Here is a 23,247-nt window from a genome sequence, read left to right as displayed (position 1 = left end):
CCCTACAGGAACTAGCTGCAAGAGACACACGCCTAAATGGACACATGCATTGTCAAATTCAAACACAGCAAGCACAACTGAACACTCTCCATGTCTGCACAAACAAAACACAAGATGACACACCTCCGATACATACAGCAGCCATATCAGGGGGATAAGTTGAACACTCTACATGCCCACATTGCATAACTCAAAAATAAATACTTACCATACCAAATACTACACAATGAAATGACACCAACATTGCATTTACACACACATACCCATACACACAACATCTACCCTTCTCTCGGAAGACACCAACACTGTTCACAAACTCACATACTGCAAACAACAGCAATTGGAGCACACAAGCAGGCCCAAACACACACAACTGCAGGCACACAACAAAAATTGATCAGGAACAACATAATGGTGGTAAAGCATTTGCAGGACAAATGTTTTCCCAAATAAAAACTGTTTCAATTTATTAACTAATAAAGTTCTCCAAGTCGAAAGGCCATTGGCCAGTCCCAAAATGTCAAAAATGGCACAGTGTTATGCATAAACTTGACTCCCAACTGCCAGGGAACCTCCACAGAAAGGGGCATGAAGGGGGCAGACAGGCACCTCAGGGATTATCCGGGGTTAGGGGGATCGGATTTGGGACGGGGGTGGGGCTTGGGAGAGATGGTCTTCTTCAGAGCGGTGGGATTCTTCTTGGGAGGGATGAGTTTCTTCGTGGCATGGGGAGGGGTATAGGTGCTTGCAGGTAGAGGAGGGGAGGCATTGGAGGTGGAAGGGATGGACTTGGAGCTGGGTGGGGTCCTTCTGGTGTGATATGGGGGGAGGACCAGAGGTCAGGCTCATAGAGGAACAGTTGTTGAACACACGGGGACAGTCAGAAGGGGAATGGGATTTGGAGGCTGAGGAAGTGGTTGTAGGCAGTGTAGTTGTGGATGTCGTGGGTGTGTGCTGATGGGAAGTGTGCTTGCGTGTGGTGGATGTCTGTTGGGTGGGTGAGTGAGACCATTTATGTGTTTTGGGCCAGGGGGCGGATATGCTTGGGGATGCCGTGGTGGGTGGGTGGATGTTTTTTGGGGTGGCGACTGCAGGTATGATGGATATGGTGGATGTATGTGTTTCTGTAGCTGTGGTGCCAACAAATGTGGTGCCTGTGCTGGATGTCTGCTAGTCTGCTGGGGTGGTGTCTACAGGTAGGATGGGTGTGGTGGCTGTGTCACTGATTGTTGTGGTGGTGTCTGTAGGTATGCTTGATGCTGTGTGTGTGATGCTGGGAAGTGTGCTTGTGTGTGGTGGATGTCTGTTGGGTGGGTGAGTGAGACCATTTATGTGTTTTGGGCCAGGGGGCAGATATGCTTGGGGATGGCGTGGTGGGTGGGTGGATGTTTTTTGGGGTGGCGACTGCAGGTATGGTGGATATGGTGGATGTATGTGTTTCTGTAGCTGTGGTGCCAACAAATGTGGTGCCTGTGCTGGATGTCTGCTAGTCTGCTGGGGTGGTGTCTGCAGGTAGGATGGGTGTGGTGGCTGTGTCACTGACTGTTGTGGTGGTGTCTGTAGGTATGCTTGATGCTGTGTGTGTGATGCTGGGAATGGTGTGTGTGTCAGGGGAAGTTGTGACGGTTGTTGTGTCTGTATGTGGATGTTGTTTGTGTGCATGCCAGTGTATATTGCATGGCTTGTGTTTGTGTGCGCTCCGTTTGTCTGTTGAGGTGGATATCTGTTGATCTGTTTGTGTGTTTTGGCTAGGTAGGGGAAGGGGGGATTTGGACTGGGAAGAGGGAGGTGGTGGGGGGGTCGGAAGGTGGTGGGTGACTGGCTGCCGTCAGTATAGAGGCCAGAGACAGATTTCTGTAGGCCAGCCACTGCACCAGGAATGCCTTCCAGGAACGCGTTGGTTTGTTGCAGTTGGGTCGCCAGCCCTGGATGGCATTCACAATGGCTGACAGACCCACAGAGATACTGCTTAGGAGGTCAATACCCTCCTCACTAAGGGCAGCGGGGTAACAGGGGCTGGGGCAAAGCTGCTTGCAGCAAAGGAGATGCACCCTCTTGGGTGGGCAGGCACAGCCAACTGGGTGGGGACCAACAGGGACAGTGGTGCTAGAACGGGGTGGTGGACAAAAATGGTGCTGAGGATGCCCTGATGGGTCCGACACCACTAGGGAATGGCCACTGGAGGAGGAATCCAAGAATGATGATGCAGATCCAGTCTCCCCTGTGGCACTCCCCTTGCCCTCCAGGCCACTGACTCCCTCCGTGTCAGTTGTCTCTTGACCCGAAGTCCTATGGCCAGATGCATCCCCACTTGGCTCGGCCCTGTCTCCTCCGCTTGCCTGTGCTGATGCTGCACGTTTAAAGAGGAATATAGTCATTACATGTCCATGATAACACCTGAACCACGACTCAGATTGACTAACAATACTATAATTTCAAGTAGGCCCCAGCTCAACTACTCATCTAAGTGGTGCATACATGTGTCATGGCATATGCATGCATGCCATCTGGATTTACTACAGTGGCCCACAGTAAAATCAGGACCTCAGACAACTACATTTGCATGGGTGAAGTTTTGGAACCACACTAACCATACAACAACTAGGAGTCCTCTTCATCCTCTAATCTGCCCTACGTGCAGCAGACCTCAGACAACTAATGGCAAACAACAGTATCGCATTGCAAATCCCATTCCTACATGTCCCACACAAGGTCATGCACACATCTATTTAGCACATACATAATTAACCTACAATTAGAAATGAGGTCCTGAAATCCTGCTATGTGTATCCCAAAAGTTCCATATCCTGGAGTAGGTGACATTTCAATAACATACACTTCACCAAGTGACATCTGTCACAATAGATTCAATGAGGTAGTATCAATGTAACTCAGATAGGCCCCACAAGTGAGATTGAAACGAACACTTTTGACGTCAGGTTCAATATGTCAGGGGAGATGTCCCCAGAATAAACAATACAATGATTTTGCAAAACCCAGGATAGTCACCACTAATGTCTGACACCCATTACAATGACATCCTCTGAGGGTTTCTGTAGTAGACATCTGTACTTTGCATGTTGGAGAGGCACAGAACTTTAAAAGAACACTAGAAGGCCCTCAACCTTTTGCCCAATGAACACCAACATCACTAACCACATCTTGGACATCCCATTTCTGGTGTCTGTCTGTGGATGAATGCCTGTACCCAAACATATGTGATGTAAACATCACTGCAACTCACTCCATGATGCATGGCAACAGTCAGGGCACAATCCTCTATCATTACACTTGCACAGTGCCCTTTTACACATGATTCCACATCAAGGGCATAGATAAACACAAAGAGGTTCCAGACTCTGGGCCTATCTGTCAGCTCTGTCATAGTTACTGCAGTTCTACATGCCAAATGACATACTGTGATGCATAAAGGTACATGCCAGACAATCAACAATGATGACACACGTCTGTAGCACCACATGAAATGGACACCCATACAGACATCATCCCATCAACATATGTAGAATGTGCATGAAACTGCAGCATGCAAATGTTTCCTAAAGAGAAAGGGACACATGCTGACATGTAGGTACAAGGAATGTTATTACATCATTCATGTCAATAGACATTCCCACTTACCAAGGGAAAGTAGTCTGCCACAGCTGCAAACAAACAGCTATATAAGCCATGTCATACGTATGATGGACACCTACAAATCACAGACTTCAGTGAGGCATCAGCACCCATCAGATGTCTACATATACATATACCCAGACACCCTTTGGCCTGTAACATATGAGTAAAGTGATCTGTTGAATAGAAATTACGCCCACTAAACAACAAACAGTACATGAATGATCACTGTACACAGCGAGTTGTGCCCTCTGCTGAGCAAATGGTCTGAAGATTCCCCCCAGTTTTGTCCTAGGTCCCAGGTCCAAAAGGCAAGGCACACCAGTTTGGTACACATGACATGTCAACACAAAGAATCTCCCATCTACTATGTCACACATGGCTCATCCCTCATTGTCAGGGGGAGCAGTCAGTACATCAATCAATCACCTGGTAATGGGACAGGCAGGAATTAGCCGTGTACTCATCCCCTTGTGGCTGCTGTGTTTCCCTCAAACGCCCATTGAGCTCCAGGTAGGCCACTGCCAGAATGCAGGCCATTAGGGGGGTCATTGTCCAACAGGCACCCTGCCCACGTTGGGAGGACAGCCCCAGCGGGGCCTTCGCGATCTTCTGCACCCAGCCTCTTAGGTCTTGCGACAGTGGGCACTTCCCCAGGGCCCATACCTTGGCAATGGCTCTCCAAATTCCTTTCTTCGGATGGATGTTGACCTGCATAGAGGCAAAGGACATGACAAGAAATTATTTTCAACAAGTCCCATCCAAAATGGCTGAGCCACATACATGTCAGTATACCAAGATAAGAACATCCTGTCTTCCCCATAGTGCCCAAGTGTGATAGATAGCAGTCATGGAATTCAGGGACATGACTACAAACACTTCCCAATATGCAGCTCTAGCCACCACCCAGCTCAGGCCCTGTACTGACTAGGTAAGTCAACTGCCATATTGTGGGACATGATCTAGCAGTTTGACAGAGATCAGAAACACAATTAGACACATCACACCTATGTGGCTTCTGAAAGGTAAACTCCTTGAATGCATCAAAACACTCACAATCTGTGAGAATGATTCTCCACATACAGTCCCTACAGGCTACTGCCAGGGTACAAACTCTAACATCACACATTGGTAACAATGAAGGGATTTGCATGGTGGGCACAGAAAAAGTCTAGCCTGCCAATGTGTGGGCATGTGCAAATACAGATGCAGACTCATGCCACTTCAGGGGGTGGGGCCTGTGTGTCTCACCATCAACACAAAACACACCTTTTGTTAAATCTGTCCATAATGTATAGATCACCTTCAGAATGATATAGAATGATATAGGTATGCATTTTACATTTTCTGCAATGTGACCAGGCAACTGAGTCACATATCATGGGTTCTCAGTGAACAACACCCAGTTGGCATTTATGCAATGTCAGAAATGCAATGAGACTGCAAAGGACACAAGTGACTTGTAGGAGGGTGAAAACAGGGCCGTTGGCTCAAGGGACGTCTCCAGGCTCTGAAACACACATAGTCAGAGATGCTAAGTGCACATCAGTCACAGATTAGCAGCTCTCCCCTAATACCATCTACATTCTTATCAGGGGATAGACCCTCATTATGCTGCATAGTAGCACTGTTGCACAATTTGGCCTCATAACATGTTGTACTGGGATACAGGGAGTTGGCACAGTGCCATAGTTGCATAACAAGCCCCGGTCTCTGCAGGCTGAGCAGACAGACCTACATGAAACTCCATTCACAACACTTCCATGCATGACATCATGGCATGTGGTGTATAAGTGCCAACCTAGGGGCAGAGTAAGTCAGGATATGCCTTCCAAACAACAGTTTATCAAGGGCAGATGTGGTTTGAAATCTCTGTGGCACCATGCACATGGCTCACATTACACACAACTGACACATACAACATGCCTACAGTGCTCATGCTGTCTTTCACATACATGTGCCCTCACATTGATAATATCCATGGGGTAAGAGATGCTTTGGGGATGGCTTTTATGTCACCCCACCTAGTTATGTGCCTCCAACACAACATGGATTAGGGTACACTCAATACACACACCATAATGTATCAAAACTGAACACCTGGCAGAGAACACAAATACATGCACATTGACTCCCTCATTGATGCACACTGACTGCACCTACAGGGAATAGAGTTCACATTCTGCCACACATGGTCACACTCTTAGCCTGTGAGGAGGGAATACATGTCGAAATACAGAGATAACTGTGCACATGAGCCTCTTACCTGCTCCTCTGGTGCACCATAGAGCTGTTCATAGAGGGGTAGGACCTCAGACACCTCAGCTGCCACAGGTCCTCTGGTGAGAAGGCTGGGGTCCCATCACCTGCTGGACATGGCGTGATTGCTCCCAGAGGTGGTACACTGCAGCTCAGGCAGTGGAGGTCTTGCTGGCAGCAGTGTCAAGAGTCAAGTGAGGGATTTTGCAGAACATGGCAGTCATGTCCGCGACATACGCAGCCGTCACAGCTGGCAGACACAGTCATTGGCCTATGACCTCCACTAGCATCAACGTTAGACTATGGCTGTGTCTGCCACGGTTGCAACCTCCTAGCGCCATGACAACTTCTGCTGGCAGTCGCAGGCGGTTCCCAATGTCCTGTGGAGTAGGTCAGGCATCTGCCATTTTAAAGGCCTGAAATGTGTTATATATCTCAGACAAATGCGTCACACCTCCAAAATTGTTGGGTTTGGCATCATTAACTACTTGTCTTTTCCTGTCAGCTCCTACTACTCAGACACCATCCAGACACCATTGTTGTACATTGCTAGGCACATATAGTGATTTGTATTGGGGCGCAGCCTCCCTTCCAGGCAAAGGTCATTTTAATGCTTGGGACATCAAGTCACAGTCCGAGAAGCTTGTTTTGTTGCACAAATGTTGATGATCATTTACATGATGTGTACACATATATGTCAAAGCAGGGGGTGACAGGTGACTGCTGTGTAATTATCAGTTGTGATGGGTACTGTGTATCATGTCCAAACCTCAACACATGCCTTGTTACATTTTAAGATTGACATGACACATTGAAAAATAGCAATACTCATATCTTGCCATACCTAGGTACCCAGGGCAGGGAAGGATCAGACAGCCTCCTATCTAACGTCCACTGTCAGACCTTCAGACCATGGAAGAACCCCACATCATCTAGATCTACTATCTGAATTGGCTAACAATTGTGGTTCTGTGTCATCAGTTGGAGCCAGATCTGATGCCTGCCATTTGCCATTTGTCATCCAAACATCATACCACCCATTGCATAAGTTATGGCAGTGTTGCACCTCCTGGCCACAGGGTCCTTACAAAATACAGTGCCGTATCAGCTGGGATGCCCCAGCCTATGTTCAGTCTGGTTTTGAGGGATGTACTCTCAGCAGTGGTAAAACACCTGGACAGCTATACCCCTTTTCCTCAATGTGAGGATTTGACCCACGTGAAGGCAGACTTCTATGGTTTGGCATACATACCACATGTGGTGGGAGCCATTGATGGAACACATGTTGCCTTGGTCCCACCGCATGGCAATGAACAAGTGTAGAGCAACAGAATACCATTCCATCAATGTCCAAGTTGTATGTTTTGGGGAACTCTATATTTCACAAGTCTCTGCCCGTTATCTGGGTGCAGTCCATAAAGCCTTCATTATGCGGAACATCGCAATCCTCCAACTGATGTCAGACCTGTCCCCAGAGAGGGCCTGGCTGGTTGGTAGGTCACATCTGTCTTGTCTGTGTGCAATGTCTGCTGCAACAAATCCATAAGAGGGACTCATAATTGCACATATGTTTCATTCCATAACAAGGGGCCTCTGCATACCAGAACCGTCCATGGTTGTTGACGGCGGTGAGGAACCCAACTGAGCCAGGGGAAGTCTGATTTAATGATGCCCATGGAATAACACAGTGTGTAGTAGAGTGGGCCTTTGGACAAGACAGGTGGAGCCCTTCTCTACTCACCCGAAAAGTGTGTAAGATCATTGTGGCCTGCTGCATGCTCCACAACATTGCCCTGCAGAGGAATATACTATACATCCCAGATGAGGGGCAGCCAGCAGTGCCACTGCGTGAGAATCCTGAAATGCCAAGTGAGGATGATAGTGATGAGGAGGAGGGTGAAGTTCTGTGGGCAGATCTCATCAATCACTACTTTACCTGAGCATAAGTAAGTAGTGTTATGCTATCACCGTGTATGAGGAACTGTAATTGTCAGGATGTGTGAACTGAAAGATGAAAGATTTTTGATGTCATGTTTGGCCATATACATCCAAGATTTGCTTGCTAAGTCAGACATGAACATTTCATTACCTTGATTATCTGCAGGGTTTGTGTCATTCTCATTGCAATGTAATTGTATCCACTGCTGTTTGATGTGAGCTTATAGTTATAGGTATAAATTCTCAAACTAAACTCCTTGTATTATTTATTATCCAGTTACCTTCACCATGCCATCCTCATGTGGGCATTTCAGAGTCTTGACATTGGTTGATATATGATGCCTGTTCTGACATACGAAGAGAACATGGATTGATCCAGGTAATGTTGGTCACAGATTTAGGATGTATGAGTCCTGTGCCAAGGTAGCTTGGGAAGTGTATGGATGAAAATCTGAAGTGCAGGATATATTGGTTTGATGTGGTTTGGTGGTCCAGTTGTCACATATATGCGATCAAATGGCCTTGCAATATGTTCTTAACAAGTGCAATCCATGCGTTCTCCATTCACATTGTGTTGACAATGATCCCGTATGACCTGTTTGTAGGTGTAGGTGTAGATGTGTTTCCTCATTTCACGTCAGAGTGCCTGTGCCACAACACTGACATAGATTGTATCATACCCACAGATGCTTTGTCATTTTAGCAGGATGGACCCATGATCAGAGACTGTTGGACTGCCCTCTTTCTGTGCCTCGGCTTATGTTATGTTATCAGACATGGTTTTGGTATGTGATAATGCTCAAGCTGGACAACATCCACTAATCTGTTAGCCTATTCTATGGGACAAGGTCTGACAAAGCCCTTTCTTTTGTGGTCTGGGGGACTGAACTTTGGCATATCTAGCCTGATTCAAAATGGTTCAGATATTCTTTACTATGACAGTCAAGACATTTTGACAGCCTATGTGCTGTACAGTGCACTAAAATGTTTGGTGTGACCAGACACTTGTATCATTGTGTGGCAATTAATCCTTAGCATGATACTACCTGTGAGATATCCCTCCTTCTCTTACCATCTTGTGTCTTCCTCGTGTGCATCACAAGGGCTTACATCTCAACATTTCAACATGTGGAACAAAAGTAAGCAAGCAATGTTTTTCTGTTTTCTGAGTTTATTTACATAGGTGGAGGACATAAAAAACTGATGCTACAGAAGATGAAAGAGAGGGGATCAGTCATGGTGGATATGTTCATATAAGTAGATGCCACAACATTTGGAGTCAAAAGTCCAATATCCCACTACCATGGAAGATGGAACGTAGTTGAAAACCCCGCCCTCGCTACTGTCGCACGTTCGAGGCCCTCCACCACCCGCAGGCACCCGCCTGCGCCTCATCCCTGGTGTCTAGTGGTTGCCATAAGTATTGTGTGTGTGTCTTGTAATCTGTATTAGTGCTTTTTGTGCAGTTTTTCTGTTTATTGCCTTCTTCGATTTTCTGCCTGTTTTATTGCCTGTTTTTATTGCTTTTTTGGTTCAGTCCTCTCCTTCTCCCCAGTTCCCACCGCTGCGTCCCCGCTCCCATCGCGCCCCCATTTGCCACCGCCTCCCGCCTCCCAGCTGATCCTCCCTTCCACCTCCCCTTCTTAATGGCGCCCACTGCGTGGTGCCGAGTGTGACCCCTGGCCTGCCTTAAGGCCAGGAGTCACTCAACACGCCGAGCAGCTCCACCAGCCTGCCTCCGTGCCCCCGACCCCGCCCTCGCCACTGTCGCAAGTTCGAGGCCCTCCCCCACCCACAGGCACCTGCCTGCGCCTCATCCCTGGTGTCTAGTGGTTGCCGTAAGTATTGTGTGTGCGTCTTGTAATCTGTATCAGTGCTTTTGTGTGCCATTTTTCTGTGCCCTTTTCTGTTTATTGCCTTCTTCGGTTTTCTGCCTGTTTTATTGCCTGTTTTTATTGCCTTTTCATTGCCTTTTTAGTTCCGTCCTCTCCTTCCCCCAGTTACCGCCGCTGCGTCCGCTGTGGCCCCGCCCCCCTCGTGCCCCCATTTGCCACCACCTCCCGCCTCCCAGCTGCTCCTCCCTCCCACCTCCCCTTCTTAATGGTGGCCGATGTGCGGCCGCGCACAGCGGGCACGCCGCTGGTGTGCCAGAGGCAAGTCCGTCTGCACCCGTCTGCACCTAGACCACACCCAATGCCAGTCCCCCTGCCCCTCGCACCTCCCACGCCACCAGACGCCACTACACTGTAACAGAACTCCTCACGCTCAATGCCGGCCGCCCCACCGCCTGCGCCAAGACCTCCCCTAAGCACACTCTCAGACCTTTCTCCTGCCGCACGTGCCACTTCACCTGCGCTCAAGCCACCAAGCATCACAACAATGCCACCCACCTCAACCACCTCAGCTGCATCCTCCTCAACACCCGCTCCATCCACAAGCACGCCATTGAAGTCTGGGCCCTGCACACATCAACCTCCGCAGACATCGCCTTCCTCACCGAAACCTGATGAACCCCTCATCGTAACCAGACATCGCCATAGCCGTCCCTGAGGGCTACAAAATCACCCGAAGAGACCGTACCAACAAACCAGGAGGAGGAATCACCGTAGTCCACAAAAGCTCCATCAGGACTGCAACCAACACCCACGACACCCTAGATGCCACAGAACACCTGCACTTCCAGATATACGTCAACGCCAATACCACCCTGAGAGGAACCCTCATCTACAGACCTCTGGCCCCCGCTCACAATTCTGCGACGCCATCTCCGACATTATCAGCACCCACGCCCTCTCCTCCACGGACTTCATGCTCCTCGGTGACCTGAACTTCCACCTGGAGAACACCGGCAACAGCAACTCCTCAGCCCTACTGGACAACCTGGACAACCTCGGCCTCAAACAACTGGTCACCTCGTCCACCCACTCAGCCGGTCACACACGACGCCATGTTCTCCTCCAGCAGCCACGTCACCTTCACTCACACCACCGAACTCCATTGGACCGACCACCGTTGTGTACACTTTTCCTTCCAGAAACCCACCACCCACCACTAACAGCATCGGATCCCTCACCGCAAGTGGAACAAGATCTCCAAGAACCGATTGATCTCCAACCTTGCCCACGCCCTACCACCCAAAACTAACAACCCCAACACCGCCACCCTAAACCTCAAGCAATGGCTCGACGACTGCGTCAACACCTTCGCTCCACTCAGGAAAACCACCAACACCCGCCCCAACAAAAAAGTTCCCTGGTTCACCGCAGACCTTCAGGCCTCCAAACGAGAATGCCAGAAAGCCGAGAAGATCTGGTGCCTAGGACAAACAGAAAGCAACAACGCCGCCCTCAAATCCGCCATCCGCAAACATCACTAGCTCATCCGGACCACCAAAAGAGCTTTCTACAAAGAACGAATTGACAACAACGCCCACAACAGCAAGGAGCTCTTCAGCATCATCAAGGAATTCACCAACCCCAAGTCCTGCTCTGCCGACCCCCCCCCCCACTCGCAAGACCTCTGCGACTCCCTCACCACCTTCTTTCACCGCAGGATCACAGACATCCATGGAAGCTGTGCACTGCCGTCCCCCACCACCACCACTGCCAAAGTCGACCCCAACGCACCCACCCACACCAACGTCCTGAGCACCTGGACCCCCACCAATGACAAGGAAACCACCAAGACCATGAGCTCCATCCACTCCGGCTCTCCCGCTGACCCCTGTCCTCACCACGTGGTCAATAAAGCCAGCCAAATCATCACTCCCCAGCTCCGGACCATCATCAACAGCTCCTTTGAGACCACCATCTTCCTGGAGAGCTGGAAACACGCCAAAGTCAACGCCCTGCTCAAAAAGCCCAAAGCCGACTCTGAAGACCTCAAAAACTACCGGCCAATCTCCCTACTCCGCTTCCCTGCGAAGGTCGTAGAGAAGATAGTCAACAACCAACTATCCCGCTTCTTGGAGGACAACAACCTAGTCGACATTTCCCAGTCTGGCTTCCGCAAGAACCACAGCACCGAGACCGCCCCTATCGCTTGCACTGACGACATTAGGAGCAGGCTTGACTAAGGTGAAACCGTTGCACTCATCCTCCTTGACCTTTCTGCAGCCTTCGACACTGTTTGTGACCACACCCTACGCACACGCCTCTACGGCGCCGGAATCCGCCACAGAGCCCTGGATTGGATCACATCCTTCCTCTCTGGAAAAACCCAAAGAGTCTGCCTCCCCCGTTCCTGTCTAAAGCCACCAGGACCATTTGCAGAGACCCCAAGGGATCCTCACTCAGCCCTACCCTCTTCAATGTCTACATGGCACCGCTCGCCAACATCGTCTGATCCCACGGCCCCAACATCGTCTCCTATGCAGACGACACTCAGCTCATCCTCTCTCTCACGAAGGACCCTGCAACCGCTAAGGCCAACCTCCACACCGGACTGCACGCCATCGCCAACTGGATGGAAGCAAGCCGCCTCAAGCTGAACTCAGAGAAAACTGAGATCATCATCTTCTGCCCAACAGATCAGCATGGGATGACTCCTGGTGGCCTGCCACTCTGGGGTCGGCCCCAACACCCACCACCCACGCATGCAACCTCGGCTTCATACTGGACTCTTCGCTCTCTATGACCCAGCAAGTCAAAGCCATCTCATCCTCATGCTTCAACACCCTTTGCATGACCTTCACCCACGCCTTCGTCAACAGCAGACTGGACTATGGCAATGCCCTCTACACGGAAACAACGGCCAAGCTCCAGAAGAAACTCAAGCGCATCCAGAACACCTCAGCACGACTCATCCTCAACCTCTCTCGCCACAAACACATCTCAGCCCACCTCAGAGACCTCCACTGGCTCCCCGTCAACAGAAGGATCATCTTCAAACTCCTGATCCATGCTCACAAAGCTCTCCACGATGCCGGACCTGCCTACCTCAACGAGAGTCTCAACTTCCACATCCCAACACGCCAGCTCCGCTCCGCCAACCTCGCAACCATCCCCTGCATCCACCGTACCACAACCGGTGGCAGATCCTTCTCCCACCTTGCTGCCAAAACCTGGAACTCCCTCCCTGTCAACCTATGCCTGACCCAGGACTTCCTGACCTTCAGGAAGCACCTCAAGCCTTGGCTCTTTGAGCAGTAGCACCCCTCTCCCCCCCAGCACCTTGAGACCCTTTCGGATTGATTGAAGAACAGTCAACAGAGTGAATAATTGGCACACAAAGAAGTGAAATCAGGAAAAGGTCACTTGCTGGCAGTGGTTGGTGTTTTGCCAGCTGCACCTCCTGTAGTCTTGAGTGGACGTCCGCGTTTGCAGGGGTGGGGTTGTACAGCTATAGAGTCAGGGGTGTCTGAGGGGGGTGCTTCTCCTGATAGGGCCTCCCTTCCAGTGGCTGCCACCAATGTAGAAGGACACAGTGTTGGTGGGCCAAAGGATGAGGTGTGGTGTTGCTCATGGTCCCACATCAGGGTACTGCTAATCTCCCTGAACACCCTTGATAGAGAAGCCAGGCTGGTGTTTGTGGCCACCCACTTTTTCAATGACTCTCGATGGAAGTCCCTTTGCAGCTGCTTGATTTCTCTGAGTTCTGTAAGTACCTCATCCATCATTCCTTGGGATTGTTGATAGGCTCCCCAGACTTGGCTGATGGTGTCCTGGCCAGTACCATATCCATTGGCCAGTGGCCTCATGCCGCTGGCCCACAATATCCCTCCCATGCACCCAACCCCCATGTGTCAGCACCCTTGGCACAGTTTGCCCCATACCACTGATTCCAGGACCATCATTGTTGGAGGTGTTTTGCTGTGACTCAGGATCCTGGACTGTGGGCACAAGATGGTAGTCACAGTCCTCGGGCACAGGTTGTGGGGCGAATGGCTACCTGGATGTAGATGCAAATGGGGTGGGAGGAGCCGATGTGGTCATGGTGAGGCTCACTGGTGTCATCTGACCAGGTTGTCCTGATGGGCCAGAACCGTCCTCAATATCTAGGCATCCAGGAGTGTTGTCGTCACTGAGGGCTTCATCCATGGGGATAGTGGCAATCTCTTCAGCGGTCTCAGTGTTCCCAGTGGCAGCTCGATCTGTTGATGTGAGAGATACAATGTTACAGGTTGGATTGTGACATCTTCCTCCAATAGTTGACAGTGACAGTTAGCCAAGGCCGTGTACACATTGGATTAGCAGGGTTTCCGTATATGACTGGTACACATGCTATCAATTGTATAGACCTGACATTTTTGAGACATGGCAATTTCATTTCAGTCAACCAGCTGTAGAATGTATGAGTTGATTAGCACTTGGGAGGATGGTCATAGACTTACATCTTGCCAGCAGTGCAGGCATAACAGTGTCTGGGCCGGATGTGGCTTCGATCTTTTTAAGTCTTAATTGACTGTTATGCAGGCAGACCCTGGACTTTGTTGTATATCTGATTGTAGTCATCATGTTGTCAGTGCATTGTGAATGTGTCTGCTGCCAATACATTCAGGTGGTGTATCTTAAGGCCTTCGGTTCATGTTTTTTTTGGTGCACACAAGTTGAGCTATCCTTCCTGTCCACAATAATTTCATCTTTGCTTAGCTGCTCAAGATCGATCTAGGTGTTTAGCCACATCACAGAGTGTACCATGATTTGTCTCTTCGTCCCTTTCAGGTGAGTAAAGATCATATGTGAGTTCACAGACTTGTGTACTGGTGAATGGAGTTATAGGGATTTGTGCCCTCCTGGAATATGCAGAAATGTTACCCCAGGTACTACACAATATACATAAATTGTCCTCCAAGGTGTGTACACTTCATTTGCGAGTTCACAAACAAGGATATTGGGACAGATGCACACTGGGTTTGTGTTTGGATTTTATGAGACGGAGCCTCCTGGCCTTACAGTGATGTCCCTCCCTGTGCTTCACGCTGTTGTTATATGTCATCCCCCCCAGGTGAGTGCGCTTCATGTGTGAATTCCCAAAGAAGGGTAGTTTGGCAAACGTACACTTGGCTGGTGTATTGAGTGACAGTAAGTTGAATCCATGTAACGTCCTGTATTACACACACTATACTGCTGGTTTCATCCCAGGTGAGTACATTTCAGTGATTACTTGGTACACAGGGGTATTTTGGGGGAGAACACCATTTTGGAGGATTGATTTGGGGGAACAGTGCCTGATGTAAGTTGCAGTCCTGTCACTCTCACTGCTTCACAATACCTGACAGCTGCCAACTACCCCAGTGAGTACAAAACATATGAGCTTTGACATACTGTTGTCTTCAGGGAAGGGAACACAGTTCTGGTGTTTTGTAGTGATAGTGGCAGTGCCTCCTGGCCCTATCAGTCCTATCAATGCTTGTACTGCCCACACACTATACAGAAATCAACCTCTCAGGTGAGTACACTTCAATGGTGAGTTCAGGGACAAGGGTCATTTGAACAGAGGACATTGTGTTGGCTTAGTGGAGTGGCAGTAGCAGTGCCTCCTGGCCTTGGCAGTCCTGTCAGTGCCTGTGCTACACACACACTGGCATCCTTTCAGGTGGGTACACTTCACTAGAGATTTGCCAAACAGGGTACATTTCTGAAGGACACAGTGTTCTGGTTTTTGTAATTGTAGAACAGTGCCTGCTGGGAATTGCTGTGCTTCCAATCCCTGTACTACACACAATGTACACAGTCATTGTTCCTTCAGGTGATTCTAGTTCCAATGTGAGATGCAAGACAGTAGTCTATGGACAGGTGGACACTGGGCTGGTGAGTGGGGTGACAGTGAAGGTGGTCAAAGCTGAGCAATAAGCATCCATTCTAATACATTTTAGTGACATTTTTGTGTTGTGACTTACCCAACTCAACTTCCCCTGGTATTCCTGTCAAGCCTTCAGGATGCAGGATGGCCAAGACCTCCTCCTCCCAGGATGTGAGTTGTAAGGGAGAAGGCAGGGGACAACCGCCAGTCTTCTGGACATGCATCTGGTGCCTGGATGCCATGGAACATACCTTCTTGAGGTTGTTTCACCTTTTCCTGATATCGCCCCTTGGGCGCAGGGTGGGGCCTATAGAATTCACTCTATCAACTATCCTTTGCCACATTTCCATTTTCCTAGCGACAGTAGTGTGCTAGACTAGTGCTCCGATTAAATGTGGCTCTTCTCTTATGAGTTATGATTTCATCCACCATGACTCAACTCATCTTCAGTGAAACAGGGATTTTTCAGGGGTGACATAGTGGTGCTAAGGGAAAGAACTGAAGTGTACAGGTGATGGTGAGTTTGTGAAATTGGGAGGTGCAAATGAATGTGCCTTCAGGAAAAAAAGTGTGAAGGGTGTGGTATGCGATGTGAGAAGAATTGCAGGGGTGCTTATTCTAACTCTATATTTTTTTAATAATGCGTTCTGGCTTGTGTGTTTGGCACAGTAGATGTAAAGGATTGTGTTGTGTGAAGGGGTATGTTTTATGGTGTGCTTTGCAGGCGTGTCTGGTGTGGCAATGTGTGTCAGCCATGTTGTTTTCAAATCCATTCAATGTGGTATTCTGTATTAGTGTGATGACCGCAAACTGCCACTGTGACTTTTGAATTGTAATACGTTTGGTGGTTGGTCGATGGGCTGCCATTGTTGGTAGTTGGCCTTCCTATTTCACGCCCTCCACGGAACTGGCAGTCTAACGTTTTTGGCTGAATTTTGGCGATCCTGTCTCTGTGACTTGTAATACGGCGGTCTGTATGACCACCAACATAGTGGTCTTTTGGCGGTCGGAAACATGGCGGTCTGGCTGTCCAACCACCAAACCCATGAGGCCCTAAATGTACAGAAGAAGAAGATGAAGTCATGTACTTTTTAGAAGATTGTTTCAGTTTAGATGCCAGAAATTGTACAGGTATTTTAAGAGACTTAGGGCCAGATGTATTAGGCCCTTTTGCGGTCACAAATCCTGCAATTTTTAAAATCACAGGCTTCCAACTGCAAACTGGCCCTTTCTAATTTACAAACCCATTTTACGAGTCAGAAAAGGTAATCTGACTCATAAAATTGGTTTTGCAACACACACCAATTTGCAAATTGAAAGGGGCGTCCAATCCAAAGAATGATTTGGTATTGAATGTATCAATGGGTTGCGGCCGCAGTTCAGGAGGCAAACTATTGACTAGTTGCCAACTGCAAGAAAGCTGTGTAACTGATTCACAAAAAAGTGTATGTTCCCTCAGTACGTCTTCCCCTTTGAGAATTGTCCTGGCCGCCACTCCCTGCTCTCTCTGAAATTTCCCAAAATTGAAAACCTTTTTTCTTTTTAAAGCAACAGTGGTTTGTTTAAGGGGCATAGCTGCTAGCTGCTTTACAAAAGTTTTCTGATTTGGAATGCAAGCCCAAAGATGTGATTGCAGTCAGTCGCAAATGGTCACAAATTGTGATCTGCCTAATGAATATTAACTAGGCATGTCATTCAGCAACACAATGCAAACTGTTATTGGGTGCACAATGTGCAAACACTTTTTGTGAATAGAATAATAATACATTGACCCTCCTAGAATGGTATATAAACCTACAGGTTTGTTCAACCAAACATGATTGGTTTCGTTGAGAGGTTCAATACATTGTAGTAGATGGAATGCAATTAGCTGTAAAATCTAGATTGACTGTTCCCAAGTACGTTCAAGATTTTGTTTGGTTTAACCACTGTAAACTGTTAAATACTACAGTTTCTTTTACATTTTAAGTTGTTCAAAAATAGAAGGCCTACAACTAACAAACCCTAAATGGTTTACTGGCTTTGATTACAAGCTTATTTCCCAGACCTATCAAAGCGCACAGCACAATCTAGCTGTGGAGGCTTTAGTGAAAGTCGAAAAACTTCAACCTGTGAGGAAGGTTCAATCTAAGATTTCAAGGCTATACAGACTTGTTTGGATTGAAAATTCATCAGTCCATAGTAATAATGACCCATGGTGGAGTTTATATTGAATTACAAAACAAAAGTAGAGAACGATAACTCAACAGTATCTGTAATTATGCCAGACTATAGTGCACCAAAAGTATCAAACATTATGAAGGGGGAAAATGTAGTTCCCATCTCTGCTGACAGAAGACGTATGATTGCAGAACCTTTAAAAGGCGAGTCTTCAACAGCAGCATCTGGAACTCCAACTGTGTGTCCCTCTTTGCTAGTAAGTGGTATGATAGTGTAATAGAAGCATGTTGAACTCCAAAAGAAGGACTATATAGATATACATATATATATATATATATATATATATATATATATATATATATATATATATATATATATATAACAAAAAACGTGCGTTTGATCGGCGGGCTCCTGATCTCTGGCGATGCTCATGGTACGCTAGTGTTCAAGCACAATTATATGCAAATCCTCCGTGATCCTTAATTCACGAAACGGCACTCCGGGCAGTCTAGCGAACAAAATTTAATTTTAGTTTGTGCAACTTGGCTGCGAATTCAGCGTCAACGCATTTTGGTTTACACAGTCTTGGTCAAGATGCTGACGTGTGGGACGCGTCATTCTTTTAAACAAACATGGTTTCATTAACACAAAAAATGGCCTGCTCCTCAGGAAAATGCAGCACTATCTTTAAATGTAGCAAATGAACATCCAGCATATACAATGAAGGTGGATATTTACTCATAATAGTTACTTATGCACTGTTCAAGTCTGTGTAAGCCATACAATCGTCACAATTACCTCTGCGAATAAGAATCTTGACAATAATTGAGGCACATCATCATGGCATAACTAATCATTCTCTCAGTCATGCCCCAATGGGCCGTGTAGCTAAATAACTCTACACAAATGTAACATTCAAATGAAAAACACCTATACAATCTAATTCATATCCATCCTGGTTCTGCCCCAGTGAGCTTGTTTAAAAAAAGCCACATAAATCATTTGTGAATCCTCATTATTATAGTATGGCCCTTCTACTAATCCAAAAACCAAGTCAAAATAACAACAAATATGAACGTCCCCTTCTGGAGAGTAGAACAATAGCTCTTTTACCTATGATGTTGATGATAGCAAAGCATATCTTCACAATTAATCAGACTCCAGAGACCTGGTTTCAGGAGTCTGATTAACTATGAAGATATCAGGTTGGCAGTTATAATTAGAGTTATTTCAAGTAACTATAACTCATGCCCTAAGGTAAATATAACCTGCACCTTTGCCATGCACAGCTAAATACTCCAATATTATCTCATTGATGACACCTCCTATGGCGTCATTGATATTATCACTACAACATGTGCAATTAAATTATTGTTGAGAAAGCTCTGCATTGCGAGGGAGTAAATTATAGTTACCTTAGGGTGCAAGTTATAGTTACTGGAAATAACTATAACTGCTGAATTTCTATGGTTTTGTACGAATGAATTCAGGACCTAACTATAACAGCCCTGTAACTTTTTTTTTCAGTGAATTTCTATGTTTTTTAAATTCTATTTTCTAACTATAACGTCCCTGTAACCTTTGTTTTGTACAGTGAATTTCAAAGTTTTTTCTAATGTAAAGTCATTTTACTTACTATACATTAATCCAACCACCGCTGCGCATGGCCTTCAACTGTGCAAGGCTGGGGTTGGCTGCAGGGCCTGCAGCCAATCCCTATAACCAATCCCTATAACCATCTAACCCCACACACAGCCTCCTGTGGCAGGGAGGCCTTGAGGCCAAGCCCTTAAAACCAAACCACCTAACCAAACTTGCACCCCACCATGCACAATTTTCTCATCAATAATTCTCTTGCAAATGAACGGTAGAGGATGCAGCGTAACGGCCTGAGCTGCTGCCTTTTGAGCTGTGGAACCATGTTCGAATCTCGGCAAGGGAGTCAGCTCAACATCCTGTGATTCTGGGCAAATCACTTAATCTCCCTGTGCCTACAGTTCAGCTCCTTGAGACCCTCACAGGTGATCTGCTGCACTTTACAAGTCCTGGATTATAAGGTTCTCTCTATTTTTTTTTCTGTGACACTGCTGAGTGCAGACCAGTATGGTTTATTTGAGAGTGACCTGCCTTGTTCCGGATAGACAGGATCTTTTCCTCAAGTATTATCGTGGCAGGGGGAACCTGTCTATTTGAGTAGAGGGACATACTGTTGCGGGAGGACTCAGACTGTATTAGACTAGTCCTGACTTCGGATAGTGTAAACACACACAAGCATGACAGAGGAAGTCATCAACATTATAAGGGCAGCAGCGCAAGCTCTTTATTCAAATATCCATCCAGGTGGAGGAGTACCACCCAAAGATGATAATACAGGGGAGGATCTGAGTCAAATTGTGTAAATTAATGAAACTAAGTAAAGCCGAAATTTTGAAGTGGTGGGAAGTGATATCACTCCAGACTTATGTGGATAATGGAATGGTCACACGGGGCCATCAGATACACATTGTTCCGACCTATGAATCACCCGCTCCTAAAGTGTTGGAACAGTGGGCAGAGAATTTAGCAGTGAGTTCAAGAAGAATGCTGGAGATCTTGATAAAATATGCTTGGTTGGTTAGAGATAAACTGTTAAGTGAGATAGCAGCTGTAAAGGCAGAATTCGATGGTAGACTGGAGAAGGATATGATTGAGAAGTTCATGGTAGGTATGACCAACCAGTTAAGCAAATGTGAGGAGGACATTAAACTCCAGAAACAATACAAACTACAAGGAGATTGTGATGATTACGCAAGTAATAGAACACTGACCTACAATTGGAAATATGATAATGAAATTAGTAGACTTTCTACCAACTTAGGTGAACCAGAAGCGGGGAAGGTGATCAAGACTGAAGGTGAGGCAAATACATTTGACGAGACAGACACCTCAGGTACAGAGGGCAGTATCGCCACTGGAAGTGAAAGCAGCCACAAATCAACAACTTATTTACACCAGTATAGACTTTTGAGAAAGAATCACCAGTTTTCACACAAGACTGTGACTACAAGGAGGAGCGGCAGAGGGTCTACAGTATGCAACAGAGGCAGAGGACGAGGAGGAAAAGGCAGAGGAGACACACGATCAGACAGAGGCAACAGAGGAGCTGGTAGAAACTGGGGAAAGTGGGAAATGTTGAAGTAAGCCCAGTAGAGAAGAAACGAGAATGGATCAGGAAGTGGTATAGCAAACCATTATTTTCTAACAGGGAGATAATTAATGTTGAGAAACAAGTCTTATGTCTAGGTCTCACTTTTTGCTTTCTTCGAGGATATGATTGTGCCAACAGCAGAATTGACCTATTTAAATTCATCAGAAAGGTGAAACTTTCTAAATGGCACTACTTGAAGAATAAGCTTGAGGCCAAGCCTAATGATGTGGTTGTTGACCCTATGTTAGAAATACTTACCATTGGTGATTTAGATACTCTTAAGATATTGCATGCACTTCAATCTGAAATGGAGGAGACAGAGATCACAGGAGATACTGGGGAGATTTTGGAACATCTAGATATTATTCATGCTGATGCTTATCCCAGCAAATACAAACCCCCCTCAACCTTCTACTATGCCTCACAATAATATCGACACCTTCCATGAAGTAGTAATAGAAGACTCAAAAGAATGAGAATGAGATCTTATTTAGAAGGCAATGTAAGCTTTATCTCTGAACAGTTTGTGGCTATGAATTCCCTTGTTAGAGATGACAGCATTATGATTCACCCATCGGACAAAGGGGGTAACATAGTCATACTTAAGAGGGAGGATTTCATCAATTAAGCATGCAGACAACTGGAGGATGCAACATTTTATAAGGAAGTGGATAAGTCTGTGTATGCTAGCAGCATCACATCCCTGTGGGACAAACAGACAAGGTGGAAGAATAAGGGAATTTTAAGCTGGGAGGAGTACTATTTTTTGAGGAAAGAGTTCCTTACACTCTCCACGTTATATTTGCTCCCTAAAATGCATAAAGATTCCATACACTCTCCTGGTAGACCTATAGTGTCATCAAGAGATAGTGCAACTGAGAATGTGTCCAAATATGTAGATGATGTATTGAGGGATTTTGTGAGGAATCTTCCTGTGAGGGACACTAAGGATTTCTTAGGTAAGCTCAATGGGATACCATGGGAATGTGATTTTCTCCTTATGACACTGAAAGTCAGTTCCCCATATACCTTCATTGAGCATGAGAAAGGGATAACAGCATTATTGAGGGTGAGACCCATCAGGTTCCTAGATCATACTCATCATACATGTATGATTGAGGACATATTAAGATACTGTTTGGAAAATAATATATTCCTTTTTGATGGTCAGTTATACAGACAGATTCGGAGTACTATGATGGGGACCTGTTTCGCTCCCAGCTTTGCAAATCTTTTTCTGGGCTGGTTGGAGGAACAGGTCTTCGACGATGTTTCCCTAGCTAATGATTCGAAACAAGTGATCCTTCGGCTCAGGTATATTGATGAACTCTTTATCATCTGGAAGGGATCTGAAAATAGTGCCAGAGACTTTGTGGCCAAACTCAATAATGGTTCTTTGAATCTGGTGTTTACACACATGAGCAGTAAAACTAAGATCAAGTACCTGGATGTGGTGGTAGAGATAGCAGAGGGGGAGATACCGACAGGGTTACATAGAAAGCCCACAGCTAGCAACAGCTTACTACATGCCCTGAGTGGACACCCTGACAACTTAAAGTGGAACAATCCCTACAGAGAACTCCTCAGGGCCAAAAGAAATTGCAGTACAGAGGTGACCTTTTTGCAGGAACAAAAAAGGATAGTGTCCAGATTAAAGGAACAAGGTTAATCCCTATGGGTACTCAAAAAAGCCATAAGGGGTGTGTCACTAGTTGATGGAGAGGCTATTCTATTTGACAACACAGTGTCTATTCAGGACGAAACCGCCAAAAGGGTCATTATGACATATAATGGAAACCCCAAGAGTATCAGACAGACCCTCATCAAAAACTGTGACATTCTGAAAAGTGATGGCATTGTAGGCAAGCAGGTTGGTGAGAGACCCTTGATAATGTATCGTATGGCCAGGACCCTCAGGAATTCTCTCATTCACAAAGATATCACCCTTAACAGACGGCTTAAGGAACACAGCCTTCAGGGTTTCTTTCCTTCCCTGTGGCCGATGCAAAACCTGTAGGAATAGTCACCCTAGAAATTAATACATTATTTTTGGAAGTAAAACTTGTAGAATGAAGCAATTTCTGACCTGTAGCTCCCAGTTTGTTATCTATATTCTAGAGTACCCTTGCCCACCTAGGTATGTAGGAAGTACAGTGTATATGGTAAAGAAAAGAGTACAGGAACATATTAGAGCTATTGATCACTGTGACAACAAATATCCAGTTGTCAGGCATTTTGAACAGAAACACAATAGGGACTGTACTAAATTGATCTACTATGCAGTAGAATAAGTGGCACATAATCCTAAAGGTGGCATTCATACCCTT

The sequence above is a fragment of the Pleurodeles waltl genome, chromosome 4_1 (assembly GCF_031143425.1).
Source record: "Pleurodeles waltl isolate 20211129_DDA chromosome 4_1, aPleWal1.hap1.20221129, whole genome shotgun sequence".
NCBI classification, from domain to species: Eukaryota; Metazoa; Chordata; class Amphibia; order Caudata; family Salamandridae; genus Pleurodeles; species Pleurodeles waltl.
The sequence above is the reverse complement of the archived record's forward strand: the minus strand, read 5'-3'. Positions refer to the sequence as shown.